The sequence below is a fragment of the Puma concolor genome, chromosome C2 (genome assembly GCF_028749965.1).
Source record: "Puma concolor isolate L17-30 chromosome C2, mPumCon1.1.hap2, whole genome shotgun sequence".
Classification (NCBI taxonomy): Eukaryota; Metazoa; Chordata; class Mammalia; order Carnivora; family Felidae; genus Puma; species Puma concolor.
In genome coordinates this window covers 141,904,836-141,924,377 of record NC_141675.1, presented here as the reverse complement: position 1 = coordinate 141,924,377, position 19,542 = coordinate 141,904,836, and the positions used below count along the sequence as shown (strand labels likewise).

At 42.2% G+C, this 19,542-nt stretch overlaps 1 protein-coding gene across 7 annotated transcripts in view; it reads left to right on the top strand.

The window, feature by feature from the left end:
- The window catches only part of APP (amyloid beta precursor protein), a 271,815-nt gene that overhangs the window by 42,522 nt on the left and 209,751 nt on the right, over positions 1–19,542 (top strand). The window lies entirely within an intron of this gene.

Sequence of the window (19,542 nt, the reverse complement as noted above, 5' to 3'; positions counted from 1 at the left end):
ATATAGAGACGAGTAAGACGTGACTCACGCTGCGGAAAAGGCTAGATCAGGGTTTTCTTCAACCTAGGGGCACTACTGATGATTCTTAGTTGGAGGTGATTCTTAGTTGGAGAAGGCTGGCGGAGGCTGCTTGGCGAGGGTTTAGTAACAAAGGCCACACCCAAGTCGTGACAGTTAACTTTCCCTAGAACCTCGAGCCTCTACCCAGAAACAGTTCATGGAGCTCAAAAAGCAAGATGGCTCATGATCCGTGTGGGCTGAAAAGCCCTCCCTGCTAGAGCCGCACCGCACAGCTGAACAGCATCGGAAGGCGAGTGCCAAGTTAAAGCAGCTGTTTACGAAGGTTGGCTTTGCGTGTGGATATTTGAGAGTTTTGCCTTCCTCAGGCCAGAGTAGCTTCGTGTGAGGTACACACTCCCATCAGTCGTTGCCTCTTTAGGAAAAAAGCCAGGCCTGTGAAACACCTTCTAGCAAATCTGAAAAAGGTACCTCCATTCCAATTACTTAAAATTCTTATTACTTAGAATGATACACCGTGAGCAACTACGGTAATGTGCGAAGCCTGAATCTATATGCCGTCGAGTGCGTGTGTATGTGTGTGGTCACAGTTGTGTACTTCTCTCGCTTTCTTTGGACAAATTTGTTTTCTTGAAAAAAAATTTTTTTTAATGTTTGGTTTTATTTTTGAGAGAGAGCACGAGCAGGAGAGGGGCAGAGAGAGAGAGAGAGACAGAATCCGAAGCAGGCTGCAGGCCCTGAGCCGTCAGCATAGAGCCCGATGCAGGGCTCGAACCCACGAGCTGTGAGATCGCGACCTGAGCTGAAGTCGGAAGCTTAACTGACTGAGCCACCCAGACGCCCCTGGACAAATTTGTTTTAAAAGTTTAGCTTACATAAACACTCCATGGTTCGATTTCTTGGTAGAACTTAAATCTTTGCAACACCATATAAAGGGGCAGGGGCAGGGTGTAGCCTTTGTGGCACGTTCTTTCTCTGTTTGAGGGCTGTTCCTCTGTGCACATGCGGGCAAGACTTCCCTGTGGTTCAGGAATGGATTAGTGATGCAAGACTGCGGACCATCCTTTCCCCGGGTTACATAGACACAGCTCCATGAAGCGTGTGCTAGTTTTGAAACTTAAAATAACTTCCCATCACTCAAGGCAACGACATGCAGATGGGTTGATCAACCATACTGAGTACGAGAACTCCTGCTGGGATGTGGGGCACACGGAGGTGGTGGCCCAATAGGCTGTTTGCTGATGAACCAGGGAAGCGGTGACTAGAGCGTTTCTTTCCTTCTTCCGTTCCATTGGGACGAACTCGAGTTCTCCAGCATGACGTATTCTGACACCCGTTGCGGTTGGCTGGGAAGGTACTACAAGCTCACTTCCCACCGCCAGCACCCCATGTGTTGCCATCCTTGACATTCACAAGCCTCAGAGTTCTGTCCACCTCTGCTTCTGTTTTCTGCCTTCGCTGCTTGTTTTCCTCATGCGTGCTGTGCTTCTTGGCTTCTCCCCTGTCCCTCACCCCGGGCCCGGGTTCTCCACTATTGATTGCATGGTAGGCACGGGGCTTTGGGCCCATGAAAATATTTCAATTTTTTTTAGATGTTTATTTATTTTTTGAGAGGGAGAGACAGAGTGTGAGCGGGGGAGAGGCAAGAGAGAGAGGGAGACACAGTATCTGAAGCAGGCTCCAGGCTCTGAGCTGTCAGCACAGAGCCCGACACGGGGCTCGAACTCACCAGCCATGAGATCATGATCTGAGCGTAAGTCAGATGCTTAACTGACGGAGCCACCCAGGTGCCCCGAAAATATTTCAATTTTAATTTCTTTTAAAATGAGAAGGGAAAGGGGGCACCTGGGTGACTCCATCTGTTAAGCATCTGCCTTGACTTTGGCTCAGGTCATGATCTCATAGTTCGTGAGTTTGAGCTCTGCATCTGGCTCTGAGCTGACAGCATGGAACCTGCTTGAGACTCTCTCTCTCTCTCTGTCTCTCTCTCCTCCCTCACTTTGTGCTCTCTCCCCTCTCTCTCTGTCTCTCTTGCTCTCTTTCTCAGAATAAACTTTAAAATCAGAAGGAAAAAAATGACTATAGTCAGGAATATATGGTAATGAATCTAGCCTGAATTACAATCACCTTTATGCAAACACAGCCTTAAAACATAAGTTTAAGGGGCGCCTGGGTGGCGCAGTCGGTTAAGCGTCTGACTTCAGCCAGGTCACGATCTCGCGGTCCGTGAGTTCGAGCCCCGCGTCAGGCTCTGGGCTGATGGCTCAGAGCCTGGAGCCTGTTTCCGATTCTGTGTCTCCCTCTCTCTCTGCCCCTCCCCCGTTCATGCTCTGTCTCTCTCTGTCCCAAAATAAATAAAAAAAAAAAAAAGTTGAAAAAAAAAAAAAACATAAGTTTAAAATTTTTTTAGACACAGATGGGCTGTTGCTCTCTGTGAAATGTGGCTATTGTTCTCCTTTGCTTTGGATATTATTTCAAATTCAAGGTCATGTATACCTAGCCCTGTCTTACCTTTCACACGTGCTCTCCCTATATTCCTCCCATGTCCATTTTCTGCTCCGGTCTTTGGTCTGCCTACTCCTTGCCAACTCTGTCCATCTCTTCCTTCTCCAAGTCAACCTAGTCACTGCTGTGTCACTTTAGCACCTTTTTCACTAGTGCGCGGGGCCTCCTCGTTTTTGTCTTCTTCGTTCACTTTGTCCACTGAAGTCAGGGATGTTTGGCTCCCCCCCCCACCCCCAGGCTTGCGTGTGATCGGTACCTGGGAAATGTTTATCTTCATATAAGGCATCAAGCCAGAACTTCCCTGAAACTTAACCCAGGAATCAAATTCTGAAACCTTCTCTGTTAGAAGTGAGAAGGACAAGTATTTGATAGCAATCAGCAAGTGCTGTTGAGCTTAGCTGTCCAACAAATAGTTTCTGTCTCCTCCTTGTAATATTTTCAGGTGTATTTTTTTACACTAGCCTTCACTTTAGGTGTCAGGTTACGTCACAATCTCTGAGAATCCGTTTCATGCTGCTGAGGGCCTTCCGCTGCAGGAATGTTTTAAATAGTTGATTGGATGCTTTATGAAAGGAGTCTGGCTGCCCACACCGTTTGTGCAAATCTTGGAGTCTAGTGCGATAATCTGATTTTTTTTTTTTTTTTAAATGCTGCCTGAATTGTAGAATGATACTCCTCTCAGGAATGGGTTACCGAAGAGTCAGGAAATTAACATTGAAGGTTACTGAGCCATAAGGATCACAAGCCACCCTGCTTTTTGCACCCTGTTGTTTTTTTTCTTAGAGGAATCGGAGGTCCTCAAGTCAGGCTGTGGCTGGTACCTGGGAGTTGGTAAAGACAGGCGTGTGGGTGCTGTATTTTCTTTTTTCCGCATTAGGAAATGACTCTCCTGGTGCCACAGTAAAAAGAATCTCATGGGTATCTAAGTTGGAATGTATTTTGTATTGTTCTATGCCTTTGTCAACGATGATGGATTCTACACGCTGGTTATTACTGTTCGTGTTTTTCATGCCAGGCATTCCCTAATGCTTTCCATACTTGTTTATTCAGTGCTTGTGTGTGGGGAGAGAGAGAGGCAAGGGGGTCTCAGGTGGACAGTGAGGTACTGATGATTCAACGTAAGACTTTGTAGTTTCAGGATAATGTGAAACAAAAGCAATACGCTTTCAGTATAAACTGTACTTTTGAATTTGGATCTTTTCCCGGGTTGGCAGTCTGTGGTACAATCCTCTCTTGTGATCCTGGGTGGCAGCAGCCAGCCACAGCTCCCAGGGTAAACGGGGCAATCGCGAGAGTAAACAGCCGATACAATGACAACCATTCTGGTTTTCGCTTTCGGTACCGTGTTTAAGAAATTGCATATGAGGTAGTCAACACTTTAGTATGAAATAGGCCTGTGTTAGGCACTTTTGCCCAACTGTGGGCCAGTGTAAGTGTCAGCATGTTTAAGGGAGAATAGACTAAGTTATGATGTTCAGTAGGTTAGGTGTATTAAATGCACTTTCAACGTGAGATGTTTTGAATTTACAATGGGTTTATGGGGATGTAACCCCACTGTAAGTCAGGGAAGATCTGTAACTCATCTTGTTTGCATTTACATTGGAAAAAAAAAAAAGACTTGGGAATCCTTGTGCACACGCTTGAAGCATGTACACATTCTCTTCTGCTCTGACAGATAAAACTTAGGTGAATACTTACAGGGGGTACCATCAACCGCATCCTCGTAGTAATAGCACCATTTAGATGTTTTGTCTCTGAAATTGACATTGGAAGTAAATGGAAAAGTAAGGCTCCAAATACATATATATATATATATATATATATGTATTTGGAGCCTTACTTCCAATGTCAATTTCAGATATATAGATATATATACGTATATCTACACACACACACACACACACACACACACACACACACACACACACATATATTCTTTTGGTCCTGGCCTTCTATTGTTTCTGCAACATGTTTTTTAACATAGCCAAGAAAATAGAAACAGTCTTCACTTGACCTCCCTTCAGAATGATTTTCTCCTGGTATTGTAGTTCATAATGTTCTTTATTCTGATAGGAAAGGCAATTTGAACAATTCTCATTGTGAGTCTTGAGCTCCAGAAAGGGAAAGCTTCTTTGAGAATTGCCTTGGTGCCTTATTTAAGAAGGATAATCTGCCTCTGCTTATCAAGCAAATAGCCTGAAACTTAAACCTTGAGTACTCTTCAGTGTTACAACCCTGGAGGAAAAGAAACAAGCTTGGCTTACACTAAAAGTGGTAAGTTAACAGACTACAGTTTGAACAATGAGTAGGAATGCTGTTTGAATGTTATCGTAGCGTCTTCACATCAACTTAATACTCTCTCCGACTTTCTATTACATTTTGCAAAGCGGTTTTCTCCTATACCGATAGTCCTAGTAATAAAAACACAATAAATAGCATGAGGCTTTTAAGCGGACCGGGAAGGTAGACGATAAGTAAATATTATGCAACTTTGGAAGGAAATAAACCAAAGGGCGTAATGTAAATATCTTCTCTGCATGTTAAAAATAAGGTACTTCATGTTCTCATTCTGAAACAGTTCGATAAATATTCTAAAAATAGCATTAAGTTTAAAGATCATGAATTCCCTGATGCCACTTGACATACAGATATTCAAATTCTTACCCCATATAACATGCTTATTTATAATCTTTCTTGGTCCAGCAGACTGTAGGTGGCTTCTTATCTATGGGTAAACATGAAAGTATGTGTGAATGTGTATATGTATGAAGAGGTATGAACAGAAGTAAATGATAAATATCTGAATTCCTTGGTCTCAGCTTTCACAGAGCAAATTCTTTTATTCCCTCTTCTTTCTCTTCCTGTGTGCCTGATCTCCTCTGAACATGACTTGCTTTAAAGCTGTTTCAAAACACTTTGCATATAATTTGTTATTTATCATTCTCCCACTTAAGAGCTTCCTTGTTAATTGAAAACAGTCTACTAATGGTGATGGCCAGTAGGTACTGTTTTCTAGGACACGAGCTCATGGACCCCTGCTAACACATACAAGTCCCTTAAATTTGGCACTTATATGACAGCAGGCCAACGGACTCGAGAGTGTTCTGAACACTCCACCTCAGGCTAGTAGGAAATCAGGTGGAAATGACTTCCTGGAGAGGTTAGCGAGGCTCTGGGGTTGATGTGTGCACCCCTTATCCCCCTGAGAGCTGTTCTGAGAGTGTAATGTAATTTGAAGGACAGTATTATATCTTAACTTACCTACGAAGTGAGCATTTTTGTAAGGAGGAGCTGCAACCTTGTAAGTAGTTTTGTACCATTTTAGTACTAGAAATTATAGAGCTATTAAAGGAGGTGGATAGTCTGGAATGTACCAGGACAAGATGTGTGTATACTGGCTCCTTCCCTAAGAACAGCCCAAGACCAAAGATCCCATTCACCACCTCTACCTGTTTTAGCTCCGTTTGTCTCTCTGCCTACATGGGGTTCACAGTCGCCTGAAGCCTGACACGTGATAGAGACTATGAAGGAAAATAGGGATGTATTTCTGGGCTGACAAAGGGTAAAGGAATATGCCCATTCCCTCCCCACCCCCCCCGCCTCCCCCCCTCCGCGGTCGGTCGAATGGATAACTCTAAGATGCAGCCCTGTGGGCATGGCCCTCCTGTACATGTTCTAGTTAATTGATAAACTGGCTCCGTTTATAAATCCACAACCTGTTCTGGAAGCTCGTTTTCCATTTTTTCCCGCCAGCTACAGTTTGTTCAGAAACTTCCTGTTCTTTTCTCCCCATCTAATGATCCCTTGGGACTGTTTCTTCTATGCCAAACACGACGACGAGTGGGTCAATAATGCAGCGGGAAAAGGAAAAAGAGAAAATCAAAGAAGTAAACGGTTTTTACATTTGCACTCACTTGTACCTTAAGCAAGTTAGCCTGAGCCCTGTGCCTCAGCATATCCATTGCAGCGCTACAGATAAAGTGCTATCAATAAAGTCCACTTTAGAACTGTATCATTAGACAGTGATGAATAGGGTATTGGATAAAAGATACAGATAAGTGCTTCTGCCGGATGATGAGTGAGGTATCACAAATACCACGTCAACACCCAGAGTCCCGTATCAAAGAGAGAAATGACCCCCGGGAATAGTCCTGACTATTTAGCTTGCCGATTATATGGGGATAGTATATTCCCAGGTAACGTGATAAATTATATCTAGAACTCATAAGTATTCTACTTTACTTGTCTATGTGCACTAAACCCAGGCGATACGGAGGCTTTAACTTCAGGACTTGTTTGGTGCCATGTGGGAGAAATCTGGTATGATCTCAGTGTGAGGTATCGAGCGACGTAAGTGCTTGTTTCCATGTTCCCAAACTCCATGCGTCCTCGTTTTTCTTACACACCTCTGCCTTCTTGAGGGGGCTGCTCCAGGCTCTGCGTGGCAAGTATCCACAACTGCTTGTGTTCATACTGCTTGGTGGGGTGTGACCTTCGTGTTTAGTGATGAAATTTGCATGTTCTTTGCTGGGAGAAGTATAATTAGAACACGATTTTGCATTCACACAGCCACACGTGAAATGTGAGCCAGAAGCCTTGTCTATTCAATAGCCTTAGACTGTTTTCATTAAAATACTTCCCTTTAAAAACCTATTGAGTGAAAACCAAATACATTTAATTAAAAAAAAAAAATCTGTCCTTAAACAAAGTGTCATTTACAGAGATACAAAGAAAAAGAAAGAAAAGATTTAGAAGCCCACAAAATCAGATTTAAAGATAGCAGCAATTGATTGCTATCTTCTTAAAAGCTTCGCTGCATGTATGTAGAACATCTTATTTACGCCTTAGTTTTTAGCTCTAGGAGATAAAGCAAAGAGAATATGGCTCATATGCCACAGCTAAGCCATTGTTTTATCTCATCCCTATCTCATATCAAATATTCATCAGGTTCCTGGATATAAATGTGCTGGTCTGGGCCAACGGAACTAATTGAAGTCCTCGCTTTCCAAGTTTTGATAAAAAAGACTGAGAGGAAGTGATAGGAGTGCAGTAAGATTAATTAAAGAAAATGGGTAACATGTTGACATGAATATTTCATTACAGTTTTTTTTTTTTTTTTTCAATTCTGCATTGGCTTGTGCCTGACATGGTTAGGGTGGCACTGTCCAATAGAAATGTAACTGTGGGGCGCCTGGGTGGCTCGGTTGGTTAAGCGTCGGACTGTTGATTTCGGCTCAGGTCGTGATTTCATGATTGTGAGATCTAGCTCTGTATTGGCCTCTGTGCTGGGCACGGAGCCTGCTTGGGATGCTCTCTGTCCCTTTCTCTCCGCCCCTCCACTGCTTGCACTCTCTTTTTCAAAAATATAATGTGATCACATATGTAATTAATTCTAGGAGACACATTTTAAGAAAGTAAAGAAACTATTGGAATTAATTTAAAAAAAATTTTTTTAATGTTTATTTTTTTATTTTTGAGAGAGAGAGAGAGAGAGAGAGAGAGAGCCAGTGTGAGCAGGGCAGGGGCAGAGAGAGGGAGTCACAGAATCTGAAGCAGACTCCAGGCCCTGAGCTGTCAGCACAGAGCCGGACGCGGGGCTCGAACCCACAAACTGCGAGATCATGACCTGAGCTGAAGTCGGACGCTCAACCGACTGAGCCACCCAGGCGCCCTGGAATTAATTTTAATAATATTCTTTTATTTGACCCAGTGATTATCATCTGGCATGTAAAAATTATTAATGAAGCAGTTTACAACATAATCTTTCATACTAAGTCACCACAATCTCCACTGGCACACTAAATTTACCTCGAAAAGTTTTGAGAAGAGTTGATAAAATTTACACTCAAAAAGTGGATTTGCTTATTCAAGTTGTAAACATCCTTAGAAGTTTCTCAATAATAGGACTCGTTGGGTTTGAAAAAATTTTAATTTACATTAATTACAGTGAAATCAAATGAAAAATCGAGTATCTTCCATTCAAACAGCTGGTGTTCACCCTTAACCGGTTCAGGGTACTCAACAGTATAGTCATTTTCTTGAGACCTGTGTTAAGTACGTGGTACCAGAGGGGAGCAAAGGTGTTCGAGGGTACAGGGTAGTAAGGCCCATAGGCTAACAACAGGACTCTTGGTTTCGGCTCAGGTCATGATCTCGTGGTTTGTGAGTTCAAGCTCCTGTAAGGTTCTGCACTGACAGCTCAGAGACTGTTTGGGATTCTCTCTCCCTTGCTCTCTGCTCCTCTCCTGTGCGCGTGTGCTCTCTCTCTCTCTCTCTCTCTGTCTCTCAGAAAAATATTTTAAAAATTATAAAAGAAAATAAAGTTCCCAAATAAAATTTTGTTTCCCTTGTCAACCTTACAACTAAACCAGCTAGAGAAAAGGGGGAAGTTGGGAGGGGCTGCTTTGAGTAAAAGTCCTTCGAAGGAAAGCAAGAGTTCAGAGTGGTGACGGTTTCTCAGTGGCTGAGCTGGGGAATTTTCTTATTGGCTGCGCTTGGTGCTAGGCAAGGAGAAATTCCTCCTCCTGCTGGGGTAGCAAAGTAAGCTTTTTCCTGTGGGGCATGCGAGGTTCCTCTCTTCCTGTCCGTCTGCAATTGAAGACTATCCATAGTGTGTTAGTTAGACCTCTCCTTTCTGGCCTTCCGACTCAGTTTTAAATGAGGTGTCCTTTATTCAATTGCACACCCTCTGGAGGAATCTTTTTAAAAAAATTTTTTTAGGGGCGCCTGGGTGGCGCAGTCGGTTAAGCGTCCGACTTCAGCCAGGTCACGATCTCGCAGTCCGTGAGTTCGAGCCCCGCGTCGGGCTCTGGGCTGATGGCTCAGAGCCTGGAGCCTGTTTCCGATTCTGTGTCTCCCTCTCTCTCTGCCCCTCCCCTGTTCATGCTCTGTCTCTCTCTCTGTCCCAAAAATAAATAAACGTTGAAAAAAAAAATTAAAAAAAAAAAAATTTTTTTTAATGTTTGTCTAAAAATGTGGATACGTCCTTGTAGATGTGAATTGGCACAGCAAGACTTGCCATGATCATCTGGAGCCTTGTATTTGTAAAACAGAAAAAAGAGTGAGTTAGCTTGTTCCCCCGCACCCCCCCCCCTTTCATTTTCATGTCTTAAAACCTTTGGAAGTTTTTCTTACAGAACTGCTCCCCAGCTGTGCCTTTCCTGTCCTGCACTTACTTCAAAGAATTATTTCAAGCAAAAATACAGGATATTGTATATACTTAAAAAATTCAGTTTGAAAAAGTTTCTACCTTCTGAAATAATTTTGAGCCCTGATTCTATTACTTAGTATTTTAGTATTCCTATCAAATACATGCCTGTATTAGTTTCTGTTGCAACAATAATGGTGCAAAGCCACAACCCACCCCAAAATTCAGTGGCTTAAAATAATAACCGTTATAATGTAGCTCGGGCCTATGGGTCCACTGATCTTGGCTGAGTTTGGACAGATTTGGTAGAAAATAGTAAAACTTAGGAAATTGAACATGTATAGAATTGTTCTTGTGTCAAAAATGGAGAGGCGTACTCTCTCTCTCAAAAAGAAAGGAACATTAAAAAAATTAAAAAACAAAACAAAACAGGGCACCCAGGTGGCTCAGTCATTTAAGCATCCGACATTTCGAGGTTCATGAGTTCAAGCCCCGAGTCAAGATCTGTGCTGACAGTTCAAAGCCTGGAGCCTGCTTCTGATTCTGTGTCTCCTCTCTCTCTGCCCCTCCCCCACTCTCTCTCTGTCTCAAAAATAAGTAAAACATTAAAAAAAAATTTTTTTTAATACAATGGAGAGGAGTAATAGAATTTAAATGTTCTGTGTTGCATTATGTACTGAACGCTCATGTGCCCTATCTGTCAGAACTAGTAGAAATTATACTGGAAAACTGTCCATTTGTTATCATCAAATTTCTTCACAATGAATGTCATTCAAACCAGCATCTATGAGAAGCCCAGTTTCAAGGTCTTCCAGCTGGTTAGCAATAGGACTTAAATGCATTAAGTCTAGAATGAGAATTTAACGAAGCACTGTCATTTGAAATTTCCTTTAATTGATCTCCATCAGTAAACCACGTGTGTGTGCATGCGTGTTTACTGCTATCCCTAGCTAGCTGGATAGTATGTTTATATACAGGGATATGCATATATCCCTGAAAAAATAGATGAAGTAAGGTAAGGATGGATGCGCATACGTTAACAGTTGGAATGTTGGGGATTCTGGGCCCCTGCTTTGTAGATTCAGTTGGCTGCTTCCGATTTAAGGAAAGAACAAATTTAGGAGGAAGTTTTCATTTGCATTTCAAGGGAGATTCCAAACATTACGCTAGGTTCTAGTAATTTAAATTTAAGAAATGCAGATTAAACACTTACACTGTGGATTTGCTCCCCCCTTTTACTTCCTGGAAGAATAATATTTTAAAAAGCCGGTAACAAAGAACCACAAAATATTATTGCCATCGTGGGAAAAGTTGTTTGAAAATAATATTCAAGATTTAAAAATAAAAAAGGCTTTGAGAACTAGTAGAGAGGATGCCAGCTGGCTTAGTATGAAGAAAAGCAAGCATAGTCTGTAGAGTAACAGACTTGATTAGACTCCTAGGCAGGTTTTGAGCTTTTTTGATTATTTAAGCAGATGTGAAAGGAACTATCTCGGTTTTTCTCAAACGAATCATGAAAGGAAAGGCCTAAGTAGATGCTTTGATTTTTGCCCCTTCCCCTTTTCCTATCTCCCGGTTCACAAGGTCAAGGCTGATAAGACAGCAATGCTGAGTGAAAATAGTATGAAGATGTGATAACTGTGTGTTTTTTGTTGGGCGACTATATAAAACATACCAGTGAAACTTAACAAGGAAAGACTGAATTAAAGGGATAAACGATTTCTACATCAAAATGACCTTAAAAAGAATTTTTGAGGGGTGCCTGGGTGGCTCAGTCAGTTAAGCGTCCGACTTCAGCTCAGGTCATGATGTCACAGTCCATGGGTTTAAGCCCCGCGTCGGGCTCTGTGCTGACAGCTCAGAGCCTGGAGCCTGCTTCAGATTGTGTGTCTCCCTCTCTCTCTGCCCCTCCCCTGCTCATGCTCTGTCTCTCTGTGTCTCAAAAATAAATAAAAACATTTAAAAAAAAATTTTTTTTGACTATTACCAATGTAAGTACATTAGACAAATATAGGGCATAGTATATAGTATATATATGGTATATATAAGCATGCAGTCTAAATATACTACATATCAAATATAAAACATTTACTGTTTAGGACTAAATGGGCATTAATTAGATAGTTATGTTTTAGGCATATAGTTTGATTGCCATCTATGAAGTGCTATTTTTTTTTTTAATTCCAGTATTATAGCTGTTCTAGACAATGGACATCGCTCTTTCTTGGGCCTGCCTAAAATTCATGCTTTAAATGTTGATAATTTAATTTCGTGGGTACTGAATAACAAAGGTTTCTGTTGAGAGAGCTCCTGATACTGGCCACAAGCAGCAAGAATTATTTACTGGACTTGGTATGAAATGGAAGGGGCTTGGGGCCTGGTTTAGAATATCCGTCTTTTGGGCAGAGAGAAAAGCTTGATATTGTCAAATGACAAAACTAAAACATTTTAGGTTATGAGTTTGATGTCCTTCAAAAGAAAAGAGCCCATGAATTGGGGGAGCACTGTGTTCCCAGGGATTTGGGGAAAGAAAGAGTTTTAAAGAGCTTTAGAAGAGGCAATCCGGAAACAGGCATAATTGGCCGAAGTGGGAAATTTCCTTATAAAGCTAGCAGGTCCTCTTTTCGAAGGTAAAGTAAACTAGCTAAAGCTTAGTTGGCACATTGTGAATGGTGTACGTTAAAATTCCCGGACAGGTGTTTTCCCTTAAGTGCCGGCTGATTTAGGTTTAGATTTGTGCTGTGGGCCCCAGCCACTGTGTGTGGGTCCCTATATAAGAACTAACTTTATCCATATCAACAGAGACGATGTACTCATCAAAGAGGGATAACTTGTCATTTGAAGCCAGGTCAACAGCGTTCCAAAAAGAATGTCAGATTTTGGGGTGCCTGGGTGGCTCCGTCTTTTAAGCGTCTGACTCTTGATCTCAGCTCAGGTCTTATATCAGGGTCATGAGTTTAAGCCCTGTGTTGGGCTCCGAGCTGGGCCTGAAGCCTACTTAAAAAAAAAAAAAAGTCAAATTTCAAGGAGTGAAATCTGCAGATTAGTTCTCAGAAAGAATGTTTTCTGTCTTGCGGCAAATCATTGTTAGCCTGAAACTGGAGATCTGAAATAATTGTGCAGCAGACGGTGGGTGTAATGAATTCGTCTACTCTCCACACAGGTAAATCAAAACTGTGTACAGTTTCTATAATCACATTTCATTTTTCTGTATGCGTTGACTGGCCTCTCTGTTCTTTCCTTCGGCAAATACATGCACCCACACACAGGGGGCAAAAGCTAGGAAAATTTCAATTTTCTGTTTTAATTTGAGAGTCATCCTGGTCATGTAAACAAAACCTTGATGGAGTAGGCCCAACCCCCACCCTTTGGTCTTCGTGACACTGTGGCCTTAGATGAATCCTTATCAGATCCTTTTCCTTCTCTTTAGAATTGGAATGGGTGATTTTACAGATTCTTGAGTTCTAGGAATCTTAATTTCAATGTCCCATTGCCCTCTTTTAGACACAAAATGGGCAATTGCGGATGTTATGGTTCTGCTTATGATTTTGGCGGGGGGGGCATTTCAAGGGAATAGTCTTTTCCTTAGGAGAATGCGAATTTGTTTATGTTAAGTGTAAACGTACTGCATTTCCCTTGAAAGGGGTTCACTCTCACATCCCCTCCATTGTGATTCTAGGGAACAGTTATAATTACATTGAACATGGAAAAATCTGAATGTTTTAAAAGTAAACTTAAAGTAATTTTGTGGGGTATAATTGAGTTATGCCCAGGTTAAGGGAAAACTGTGTTTACGTGAGGAAACCTTGCATGTGAGAGAAATGGTATCGCTGTGTGCTTTTAAAAAGATACTGTACAAGAATCCGGGGCCCCGGGGGAAATCGTGAACTGATTAAATAGGACGGTATGAGGCTGGCCATTCAGACCAGTGAGAAGTCCGTTTAAATGCAGAAACCAGATGGTTTTCATTAGCCACAACCCCTAAAATTACATAAATCCACGGATGCAACTAAGCTATGGATCCCTGCCCTCTTCTTGCCAAGCAGGACTTTTCAGCCAGCAAAACAGAGCGTTCCTTGTTCCCTTTCCCTTTTAGTCAGGACTGCGTGGGAGCATGTCTGCCAAGCCAGCTCTATAAGGAATTTTGATCTCCTTGATGATAATAAAGAGAGAAACTTTTTTGGGAAAGGGAACACCCAGTGTGAAAGACTGCAGGGGACCTTGTTGGAGAAGCTGGCTTTGCCCTTGCAAAGTGCATCAGTTCTTGGTGTAGGTTTCCAGGTTCACCTCCACCGATGGGCTAAACTAGGTAAATATGTTTCTTTCTGTTTAATTTCCCTGTAAGCCCTTTTAAACCCCTTTTCTAGCTAACTTGCTTTGAAAGTCCATTTTCACTTCAGTATCCTATATATTAAGGCCCTACAGTATTTTTCTGGTAGCCAAGGATTGTTTTTAAAAGATTTACAGCATTTTTAGGTCGTTAGGTCTCTGTCGTTCGGACATTCTGTAACAGACAGGCTGTTGCTTTTGAGGCAGCGTGTGGATGCACCTTTGTTTTAGCCAGTTATTTTGTTCATTGTCACTGAACACTGTTTTCCCATGGGAAAGCGTCCCTGGTCTTATGATGTCAGTGGAAAGTCATTCCATTTACAAGAATTATCTTCATTTTCAGTCTCTCAGAAATGCGTGCACCACGAATGGCCAATTATGCCAGGGTTCCAGTCTGGTAGGTGTTACCTTGGATTTCCACAAAGTAACCTTAAGTTACCTTAGTGTTCAAATGAAAACAAAATTAAAATACAATCATTATTTAAGTGGCTGTATTTCCCATCTACTAGAATTTTGTATTTCTTTTCTGTTTAAAGGAGTAAAGTTTTTTTTTTTTTAATTAATTAATTGTTTATTTACTTTGAGAGAGAGTGTGTGCACATGCAGGGGAGGGGCAGAGAGAGAGGGGGGAGGAGAGAGAGAGAACCCCAAGCAGGCTCTGCACATCAGTGCAGAGCCCGACATGGGGCTTGCACCCACAGACCTTGAGATCATGACTTGAGCCAAAACCAAGCGTTGGACACTTCACCGACTAAACCACCCAGGCACTCCAAAAGGAAGAATATTTATTTTTAGGATGACTTTGACAGAATATGCATTTTCACTGGCAGCAAATGACTTCCTCTAGGACCAGATGATTTCAGTTTTAAGACTGCCCATGTTAACAGGTCCTGAATTGGACCTTGTGTATAATTTAATAAGCCACTTTTTAAGGCTTCATTCAGAAAAAGGGATTTGAGTAAAACTGTCAGGCCCTTAGATGATGGCTCAGTATTCTCTCCTGTGTGACCATCTTGGCTGGCGATGGTTTCCCTCTGGCTGGATGCCAGAGAGGGGACTGCTTTTGGCAGCCGGGCTTTGTTTCTTAAATCCGTTATTTAATGCAGGTGAGGATCCTTATGGGTCATTCTTCTTTTAATTAACAGAGCCAGGAAAATGTTACTTGAAACATGGAATTCCTTGCAGGTGGGCTTCAATAAGAAGAGGAAAGCTTCTTGTTCTGTTTGCATTTCCCAGCTAATTGCTGTGATCTCGTACACAGCTGGTATTGCTTTGGGAGAGAATTTTTGCCCGAGAAACGTGTTTCTGTGAATTGAGTATTAATTTGTGAAGGGCCTCTTGTAATGTCAAATGTAACAGATGTATACATACCGCCAATTTTGTAATTTCTAGTATAATAATTTGCCGTAATTATTGAGGAATCAGTTTGAACTATTAAACAATGTCCACCGTCAGCAAATGGAGCATGTTAATGGTCATGACTCACCATAGTTATTTTTTAAAGTTAAGATTAGATCTCATCTGGGGGCATGTGGGTGGCTCAGTCAGTTAAGCATCCGACTTTGGCTCAGGTCATGATCTCGTGGTTTGTGAGTTCAAGCCCCGCATTGGGCTCTCTGCTGTAAGTATAGAACCTTCTTCAGATCCTCTGTCTCCCTCTCTCTGCCCCTCCCCTGCTTGCTCTTTCTCTCTCTCAAAATAAATAAATGCATATTAAAAAAAAAAAAAGATTAGATCTCATCTAATGGAAAATCCAAAAGGAACTGAAACATGTATCTTCTGGCCTTAACTGCTGTTGTTCAATGAAAGAGATCATAAGGCAATTAAAAATGTTTTCCAGTAATATGATAGAGCCATAATCCATTCATTTGAGATGTGAGAAAGATTACCACCATTTGGTAGTGGGCTTGTGCAAACACACACGCCAATGGCCTCAAAATAACTATAAAGTCAGAAAGAGGGAAGGATGACAAAGTGCAGAATGGAAGAAATAAAAAAGAAGAAGCCAAGATAGGAACAAAGGAAACACATCTACTCAATGTGTTTGTCCCGTAGGATGATGTTGTCTCAGCCTGCCAGGGACTTTCCCAGTTTCAGCACTTAAAAGTCTTGCATCCTGGAAACCCCACAGTCCCAGCCCAACTGGGGTGGGTGGACACCCTGTTGTCAAGGCAAGGACTTGGCCTGATGTACCGCTTTGTTCCCAGAACTAGTTCAGTGCCTAGCACGTGTTGGGTCCTCATAAAGAAATGTTAATTGCTGTCCTTTACATCTGTTGTGGTTGCATTGGAGTCGCCTCTCTGCAGCGAGGGGTTCGAAGAGATCATGAAGACTTTTGTAAGGAAGGTAGAAGAGAAGCGACCACCCCACCCCCCCATCTTTAGGAATGTCTTCTGCTACAGAATTGCAGGCTTGTGAGTTAGTAATGGGATAATCAAAGGGGTAAGGAGACCTCTGATCATTCCAACAGAGTCCAAGGGAAAAGACTCACAAGGAAGAATTCATCAATGGCAAAAAAGTTGAAAAGCAACAGGTACTGAAGAAAAAGCCTATTTGGTTTCTGCAGAGGTCCTATGCAACCTTTGAGAAGGCAATCTGAGTTGATGGGTGGAATGTAAAGCAGACAGCAGGGGGTCTACGGGGCAGGCGAGAAGGTGGTGTCAGTGAGTGTTGAAATCACCAGCTCATATAATTTGTTGGAAGAAATGGGAGGAAGATAGTTCTTCTAGAGAAGGGACAGGGAAATGACGGCCCATTGGCTGAATCTGGCAGACTGCCTGCTTTGTAAATACAGTTTTGTTGTAAAACAGCCACACCCATTTGCGTGTTGTCCGAGGGTTGAGTCGTCGTCACAGCAGAGACTGGCTCACAAAACGTAAGATATTTACTATCTGGCCCCCAGCAGAAGAAATTTATTCACCCTCTGCTCTGGAGGATAAGAGAATGGAGGAAGTTTTGTAGGGGTTTTTTGGTTGTTTTTTTTTTTGTCTGTTGTTTGCTTTTTTCAGTAGAGGAGATCAAAGGCTATTTGTGGATGCCTCATGGGGCTGGAAAAGAAAGAGCTTGTTAGGTATCTGCTGCTGTGTAGCAGGTTACCCCAAACTTAATGATTTAAAAAAACCAAACAAAACAAACATTCAGTCTCTCAGTTTCTGTGGGTCAGGAATTTGGGAGTGTCTTCTGGGTGGTTCTGGCTCCAGGTTTCAGTCATGCCAGCCAGGACTGCAGTCATGAAGGCTTGATGTGGCTATAGGCTGTTGACACGGAGGCCTTGGTTCCACATCTCATTACGCGGGCCCCTCCGTAGAGCTGCCTGAATGTCAGCACAACATGGCAGCTGACCTTCTCCCAACGCGAGGGATCCCAGAGAGCAAGAAAGACTCCGGGGTGCCTTTTTTGACCTTTCCTTGGAAGTCACATATTATTTTTTGCCATATTCTATTTGTTGCACAGACAGACTTCTACGCATTAGGGGATAGCACTGATAAGAGCTTGAACACCAGGAGGCAGGGATCCTTGGGGGCCTTGTTGGAGGCCGGCTGCCACAGGGACAGAAAGTGGCCCTGAAGTGTTCTTGAGGAGAAGGTACAGAACGAAGGGCACTTTTACTGGCGAGGATGTAGAAGCCTGTAGTGAACAGATTGTGGAGAGTCTGAGGTACAGAGAAATTTTGAGCCAGCAAGGGGGAAATTCATTCAATAAAATAATTACCAACTGTGCTGGGGGATCAATAGTCTCTCTGTTCAGTTAGAGATAAGTTACCAAGATTCTGCTCAGACTGGAGATCTTGGGGACAAGGAATGAGTTGGAGCAGAGTAAAGTATCATGGGGAATCCAGTGGTGATTTCATTACTAGATTGTACACGCCCTGAAGGCGAGGCTTCTATTTTACGTATGAATAAGTAAATTTTATATATTAAAAATATCTTTATAACCTTCATAGTCTCTAATACAGGGCCTTACCTATAGGTGCCTGATTATCGTTTGCCTTTCTTGCAGTGTCATTATCTTCCTCCTTACTTCAAATAAATTGGCAAAATTTGTATTCTGATTTTTAGAATCAAGGTTTTGCACTTCCTCCTATGCCGTCAGGAAAGCTGTGAAACTTAAGTTTGTGGAGCATTCTCCTTAGACTGCTTTTTGCATCTGTTGGAGAAAGAGCCTCCCAGGTTCCGGCTTGGAAGTTGTGGGAGGTGTGCAAGGGGCCCAGCTCTTCTTGTTGATGACCCGATGCCGTGGCCTCAGCTGCTGTTTTGTTCCATCTGGCAATGTCGAGGCCAAATTCTGTTTGGTATGCCTTACAGAGTACAATTAGACATGGAGAAAATGTTACCTGAAATATGATTCTAGAGATTCTGCCAGGAGCTCTTGCACTCAGGTCTGTGATGGGTCTCAGCTGGGTTCAGTGCAAGATTGTTTTTTTTCTTTTTTAAACAACAGATCTTCTGCTGTGGTTGGACAAAATATATATGAAGATGACTAGATCGGACAGATGTTTGGTCTATTTTTACATTTCTGTGGGAAGAAATGTCAAGAAGCTATTTCTTAACTGAAATCTCTCAGTGCAATTTTAGTATTTTGTTTTTTATTCCCTCCTGTGAACAATTTTTAGAAATGATACGCTTTATTATAGAATCCTCCAGTCCTTGGCTGCATGAATGGCTTCTGGTGGCAGTTAACTCTTCTCGACACGGGTCTCACACGCTTCCTCAGCAGCTGGCTTTAACAAAGGAGGAATTACTTTGCTTAATGTGTCTTTTGATTCCCTGGTTTCAAATAACGCTTTTACTCCTGTGGATTTATTTATTTTTTTTTATCCCTCGCTGTTATCTCTCTTCTTGGAGTTTCAGAACGTCCATTTTCCCTTTTTAAAATATTTATATGAAAAAAAAATTTTTTAATGTTTATGTGAAGGTAATACCTGTGCACAGAAGGCTTTGGAAATACAGAAGGGCAACCTTTTCCTTTATTTTGGGCAAACCGTATATTGCCTCCAGTGGTAATGGCCAAGACCTACTAAGAGCTTACTACACAGCAGATACTCTGACAGTCTCAGAGAGTCTGCATCCTTCCATAGCAAAGTTGGGGAGATGAGACTCAAGCACCCTTAATCTATTCTTAAGACCTGAGAGAGTGATAACCAGAGAATATTCGGGGGAAAACCATTGGAATGGCCGACATATTCAGTCACATTTGTGTATGGCAAATTCTACAGTAGTTTTTATGTTCAAACAATCATAATGTCCACTTGCTAGCTAATAAGCACACTAACACCATGGCGTCTGCTCCAGGAGGCACTGTACAACCTTATTCTTAGACCTGGTCATCAGGCAGGGACTTGGCATTGTTCTTTGTGTGAGTCCGTTGGAGATGATTAGGAGAATATGGTTTCCTTCAGGGTGATTATATTTATTTCAGAAAAACACCTTATTTTATTTTCAGAAGGCACGGCAAAATCTGCTGTGGGGAATCGCATACACTTTTCAGTGAATACATTCTTCTCCATCTTGTTAATTCCTGTGTTTCAGTGTGAAAAAAGCACT